Source organism: Dioscorea cayenensis, unplaced genomic scaffold, assembly GCF_009730915.1.
Source record: "Dioscorea cayenensis subsp. rotundata cultivar TDr96_F1 unplaced genomic scaffold, TDr96_F1_v2_PseudoChromosome.rev07_lg8_w22 25.fasta BLBR01000054.1, whole genome shotgun sequence".
In the NCBI taxonomy this organism is placed as follows: Eukaryota; Viridiplantae; Streptophyta; class Magnoliopsida; order Dioscoreales; family Dioscoreaceae; genus Dioscorea; species Dioscorea cayenensis.
The window spans coordinates 1-6,192 of record NW_024086445.1 but is presented as its reverse complement, the minus strand read 5'-3'; the positions used below and the strand labels follow the sequence as shown (position 1 = coordinate 6,192).

Sequence of the window (6,192 nt, the reverse complement as noted above, 5' to 3'; positions counted from 1 at the left end):
TATCAAAAAAGTACTTTTTTTAAGTTTAGTAGAAGTGCTTTTGGAAAAAGTGTTTTTCTAGAGTAAGTTAAGCATTTTTTTATATTTTCTAGAGTAAAAGCAAAAGCTGTAAAAATAAGCTAAAAACAACTTTTTTTTTAAAAAAGCTGTCTACTGAAACATGAAAAAACGCTTTTTCGACCTTTTTTTATACACCGCTTACTGTAAGCTCGATAAAAACAACTTTTTCGAACTCGAAGTGCTAACTTATAAAAACACCGGGTTTCCAAAAACCGATCCAAAACAAGCTCTAAAAACAGATGTATATCCTGCCCTAATAATCGAACAATTCATGGAAATTTTAAGAAATCACATAAAAAATTCATCCCCAATTTCATTAGTGATATCCCAAACTAAGAAACCAAGTGAGTAATCAAAGCTATGGACGGGCACTCTGGCGCTCCTGTGCGCTCTCGGACATCCCAAACCCCATCGCCATCCTACTCCGCCTCGGCCTCGGCCTCCAGCTCCGTCCACCATAAGCGCAAGTTCCACGCTACCACCACCCCCTTCTCCGCCCACGACGCCGGAGCTCTTACCTCCAACGACGACCTCGACAGCGTTAGCGCTTGCGAAGACGACAAGGAAGACGATACTGATGATGACGATGATGAGGAAGTAGAGGTTGATGGAGATGATGAGGACGAGGACCACGATTCCATGCGCACATTCACTACCGCCCGTTTTGATGGCAGTGCCGCACCTGGAGGAGGTGGGAGCAATGGCTTGAGAAGTGCGAAGCCACCGAAGCCAGAGCCTTCAGTGATGGTGAAGGTTGAGCCGCCATCGTCTGTGGAGAAGGAGCTGTGTGGGGAAACAGGTAATGCATCGGGGCAGTAGACTCCGGCTGCCACTGCATGGTTGATTCCGGGTATCATTGTGAAGGATGACACTGTGAAGGGGATTTTCACTTAGAATATTCAGACTAGTCGGGCATACAACGCACGGGAAGAAGGATTGAATGGAGAGGTGATTGTTTCTTACTTCCCTTGTGACAATTTGCATTAATTCTTGATTTCCAGGTGTGATTATTTTAAATTTTTTGAATATTCATTTTAGGCAGAGCTGATTAGGCGCAAATTCTATGTTTTTTAATCTAATGCTTGAACTAGTTCTTACAGGATTGTGGATGTGCCACCCTTACTGGAAACATTAATTTCTATTTAACATGACACTTGAGATGAAATGATGATGAAATATAGTTTTGATCTTCAAAATTAGACACATGGAAAGGGAATAGGATTGCCTTGTTCCATTTAGACCCAAAGGGAACAAATAATATTGTTTAGATTGGAATTCCTTTGCGCATACACGCCTCTGTGTGCGAATGAGTGCGTGAGTTTGCGCCTGTGTGTGTGTGAGAGAGAGAGAGAGAGAACCATGGACTGAATTGCAGTGCAACAAATGTTCCCTGTGAGCCATAACCTTGAATTTCAGTTTTTTATTAGATGTAGCATAGTATAGGCTTTGGTTTTCTACCTATAAAGAACCTTAATTCTAAGACAAGTAATGCATCTATTGATACATAAAAAAAAGTGATCGACCACAAACAAAGCACCAATGATTGTGTAAATTGGTGTTGTTTGAAGCCACCACTAGTTTATATAGAAGATTTCATAGTTTGTCTTTGAAGTTGAATAAAAAGTTGAATAATTTAAGGATGGTAGCTTGGGGGTTACAATATGACTAAGATTGGCAACATAGAAGTAGAATACAATAGTGATATAGATGGATGGATAGGTAAGCAGGGAAAGATGGAGCGATGGTGGAAGAGAGAACAAGATGAAAGTTCTGAAAACCATTGTAAAATTGTAAAGACCATATCAATGGATTAAGATCAAATGAAAATCATAAAGTGAAAGAGAAGAAGAAAAGGCTAGTGGAGCTTTACATGTTATGAGGAAACAGAAAGAGGGCAAGGCAGTTGACATTAATCTTCTACTGCTTTATAAGTAGGTTCGGCTTGAGAAAGATTCAAGCTGTTTGATTTAAGCTATTTTTTTTTGTTGATCCTTGCCATCCATGTAGTTAATGTAGTTCCTTCTAATTGCAGCCATTCAATATAATTAAGGGATTTTAAGGAACATTTTTTGTGCTTTTGCTAAAATGACATGAACAAAGCTACTAGAGTTGTGTAATCAGTAGGTAAATGAAAGTAAAAAAGGCAAAGGTTAAATTAAGGTGATCGATACTATGCAACTTGCAATTAATGCACTAGAAGCAAAATCACCTGCTCATTGGCTATTTAAGGACACTACTAGATACCAGAAGGATGATAAACTTGGTGCATGAAAATATTATTGAAGAAAATGAAAATAGTTAAAATGCCCAAGAATTTTACTGTAGTTGTTTATGGAAAATAGTATCACTTGAGGAGAGAAAAAATTAGATTTAGATGATACATTGGGCCTTTGGAATCATTTGAGCATGTCTCCTGTGAATGTGCTAGTGTTCACATTTTCTGACAAAAGTTTTTGGTTGAGTTATTTGATAAATTTACATCATTCCTCTCATGATTTGATGTATTTGAACTATTGAGGTTGAGGCAATCAAAGGTTCAATTTTGTAACTTCATTCAATGGCTTAATATCACTTAGTTTCATTAGGTATTTATGTTATGTTTATGCTATGAAGGAAGGCCACTATGAGACATGTTATAGGCAAGAACTATTTTTACAACCAAGCAATTTGCTAAGGGATAGATTGAACACTGTTACAGTAAGGGAAGGCCACCATTAGATATGTTATAGGCAGTTGGACTTTGGATCTATTTTCTTTTTGGCTTGTTTGTAGAGCTCTACTTATTTTCTAACTACACTTGAATTGAAGTTTTTATTTTTCTCATAGGAAGATGCTGGGAGGCTCAAATTCTTATGTTACACAAATGATGGGATTGATGAGCATATGATTTGGTACTTATGATTACTGTTCTTTTCTTTGTTTGTTTTCTTATCTTTCTAGGTTAGATAAGATCCAGTAGTATGGGGCGCCTGCATGGGGCTTATGTTTTACCTGCTTCAGGTTAATAGGATTGAAAAACATTTTCGCAATACAACTTCCCAATATGCCCAGGAAGTATATTGTCCGTCTTATCATGGATAGGTAAGATGTATTTTCTCTTTTAATTCAGAGTGTTTTTCTTTTGCCATTGTGGTTATATGCCTTGACATTCAATTTCACATGTCTTTCTATTTCGAGTTATAGAATATGCTTCTTTAATCCTACTTGGGATCAAGAAATGCGCAATGTTTTATCTTGAACTTTAGGTATTCTCCAATGGGTATTATGATGAGAAACTTTACTTTTTCCTTTGTTTTTCAATTTCTTTTATAAGTTTATTTGAAAATATTTCTTGTTAAGATGAACAGTATTTCGGTGTTTCTATTATATGTGGTAATGAAAATTCTGCAAGTTGCCCCATTAATTTCATGTTTTTCTTCCCACTCTGGAAAATAGTGATTTTACTTGCCATCCTTTCGGATTTTATTTCCTTGCCACCTCGGAATGACTTTTGATGTTCTAGCTTGGGTCAATATCACCTATTTTTACTATTTTTTGTTTAATATAATTCTCTTTATAAGAAATATCTTTGTATGGTAGATATAAAATAGGAGAATACCTTCTTTTTTTAATAATAAAAAGTCCCATGATTTTTTTCATTAAAACCAATTATATATCATTTTTTAATAGGTACTCATTATCTGTCTAATATGTAATGATATGCATCACAAAAAAGGTTCTATATAAAGAAATGGGTTAAATAAGTCATTTAAATTGAAGTTAAATTTTCAAAAATTGTGATAGGTGGTGGCATTTAAAATAAGATTGAAATTTTTGTTTAGGGAGAAAAGACTTTCATTTCTGAATGGCAAGATAAAATAAAACTTTCATATAGCCTATGTGAGACAAACCCCATGGCAGAATTAATTCAAATAAAATAAAACTACTAGCCAAGATAAATTCCTGAATGGCAGGAACAGATTTCTAGGCTGGATACGAAACAAAAATCCTATAAAAACTTCTAAATAATACTCCCTAAGAATCTAGTTCCTGATAAGCATAATCTTTTTGTAAACAGCTCCTGGAAACTCAATCTAGCACTAATCTATAACGTTATACACACCCTCTCAGCTAGCCTCCCATATAACTCGCAAAGAACATCCCCAAGGCAACCTGTACAGCGGTCTCTCTCTGAGACCCTCCCATGTGTCACCACTCACAAGACGCTATCGAAGCGTGTCGCGCATGCAGCGCGGCGCTGGCCGACGCCCGCACGGCGAAGCGCCCAACTCTGGTAATCTCCCCAATCCACTGCGTGCGTTTGATGAAACTTCACCGTTTTATACGATGACATCCATCCGGCGGTCCCGCGGCATGAGATTCCAGTCGATCGATCGCTCAACCCGACGACGCGCTGACACCGATCAAACGCTGGTTACGATCATCCAAAAATCCGAACCGCTCGGTGTTTCATGTGATGCCAAACGACAAGGGCGCCGATCGATAGTCGCCGCCGACCTGACGGGCACGGGCGGCATGACCGTGCCGGCCCGCACGGTCCGGCCGGCCAGCTGAATGCAGTTACACCGACCACCAACTGTCAAAAGCTTTTGCGCTATCGGGCGCGGCGGCAAGTTTTAGGTCAAGCGCCGGCGGCCAAGCTTTCGGGCTACTGGCGCGGCGGGCAAGTCAGTTACCGGCGCCGGGCGCGGGGCAAGCCTGCGGCTATCAGGTAAGCGGCCGGGCAGGTTTTCAGCTATCACGCCGGGCGTGTTTCGGCCAGACGCGCGCGCCGGCAAGTCACACAAGGCCGGCAGGTTGGGCTACTGAAGCGCCAGCAAGTTTTTCGCCATTTCATACGGCAAGTTTTCGCTTATCACGGGTAATCCTTTCTAGGCCATTAGGCACGCTTGGAGTTCACGCCCGTAAAACTGGGCTCACCACTGCATGCTTTTTGATGAAACCGCCTCGCTGGTGTTTTTTATGATGATAAATCCATCCGGCGGTCCCGCCGGGCGCAGATTCCAGCCGACTGGACCCATCGCCCCACCGACGTAAGATACTCCCCTCGATCAACATTGGCTACGTCATCCAAAATCGCCAACCGCCTCGGGTTTCTGCAGATGCTAAACGAGGAAGGGCGCCGGGTCGGGATGCCGCTGCCGCTCGGACGGCCGGCTACGCCGTGCGACGTCACACGACTCGAAGCGCGCCCGTGTCATATCCCCATCCATATTCATTCGTATGCTTTTGATAAACTCCGCCTTGGGTTTTTATGATGACAACCATCTCGGCTATGGTCCCGCTTACGATTCCAAAGTTTTCGATCGACCTACCGGGTTCCCGCGACGCCGAGTCAGGATACTCCCCGATCAACACATACGGGTCATCCAAAATCGCGGAAACTGGGGTTTTCGCGGATGTCAAACGATGGGGCGGGCTGGTTGTGATGCGCCGCTGGCCGCCTCGATGCCTCGGCAGCGGCCGGGCGCCTACCGACGCACGATCGAAGGGCGCGCCCGTGTCAATACCCCCGACCTACTCGCAAGCGTTACGAAACCGCCTCGGGTTTTATGATGACAACCATCTGCCGATGGTCCCGCGGGCGAGATTCCAAAGTCGATCGACCGCCGTCCCGACGCCACGCATACCCCGATCGAACACCGCTACTGTGGGGCCATCCAAAACTGCGAAATCACCGGGGGTTTTCGCGATGCCAAACGATGGGGCTGGCGCCGTGTCAGACGCTGCTGCCCGGACAAATGGCGTTCTCGGCTACGGGCCGACGTCACACGATTTCCGGCGGCGCGCCCGTGTCATCTCCGACCATTTCGGGTATGCTTTTTGATGAAACTTCGCCTTGGGGTTTTTTATGACGCATAAATCCATCCGGCGGTCCCGCTGCTAGATTCCAAATGACCGACCGTCCCGATACCGACGATACTCCCCGATCGAACATTGGCTACGCTATCCAAAATCCGCGTGAAACTTCACCGTGGCTATGTGATGCCAAACGATGGGGCGGGGCGCCGTCGGGATGCCGCTGCCGCTCGGATGCGCCCCGGCGCCGCCGCCGCTGACGTCACACGACGGAAGTGGCCTGCGGTCATCTCCGATCCACTCGCAGGCGTTACGAAATTCCCGCCTCGTTTT

General features: G+C 43.6%; 1 pseudogene; it reads left to right on the top strand.

The window, feature by feature from the left end:
• Positions 1-420: 420 nt before the first annotated feature.
• LOC120253344 lies at positions 421-3,276 on the top strand (annotated as a pseudogene).
• The last annotated feature ends 2,916 nt before the right edge of the window (positions 3,277-6,192 follow it).